This window comes from Penaeus monodon, chromosome 15 (genome assembly GCF_015228065.2).
Source record: "Penaeus monodon isolate SGIC_2016 chromosome 15, NSTDA_Pmon_1, whole genome shotgun sequence".
Lineage (NCBI taxonomy): Eukaryota > Metazoa > Arthropoda > Malacostraca > Decapoda > Penaeidae > Penaeus > Penaeus monodon.
Window position 1 is genome coordinate 25448841 of NC_051400.1, and position 781 is coordinate 25449621.

A 781-nucleotide genomic window follows, 5' to 3' on the forward strand; every position below is an offset into this window, starting at 1 on the left:
TTTCGTCTGCTATTTTTACTATCAATGTGCCGTTTAGTTGTGGGGAGTCGAGTGGTCAATATTACATTTTCATTAGACCACCAGAAGATTTCGAGGTTAGCAGCGCTGGAAGTCAATTTTAACATTACCCTGCATTTATAAAATGTGACATTGGATCCATCTTTTTTTTTTTTTTACATTTAGTTTTATATCCGAAGAGTGAAAACGAAACGCCCGCATTGCACGAAATTCAATGAAATACGTTACGTCAGCCCTTAGCGCGCCATTTCCTCTTGAAGGTCAATAGTGCAGCTGTCATTAGGTAATAATTCCTCCCATCATCAATATTTCCTCCGGTGCATAAATAACATATCTGTGCTAACATATAGACCAGTAGATAGATCCGGGATAAGCATTTCCGTTATAAAAACCCTCCTATTAATTAGTGATATTACCTTAACAATTCCTTTATTTAACTCTCATTCCTTAACATAAATGAATGGTTAACGAAGGGAAAGGATTCAGATGCCTCCGAAAATAACCAGCCTTTAACGATAGAGCGACATTTCTTTACGAACAAAAAATATTAGACTTAATGTGACTCCTCCCTCTTGCATCCTGTCGGGCCTGGGAGCCGCCATATTGTCCGCACTAACCTGACTCTTATGCCAAGTAATCTCAAGGGCCAATTTCCCTTCTTCTACCAAGCCTTCAGCGAACAAGGTCGGCATGCACCTGCCATGCATGTTACTGGACGGGCCGATCTGCCAGCATGCGTAGTGGATAGATATACCGACAGATT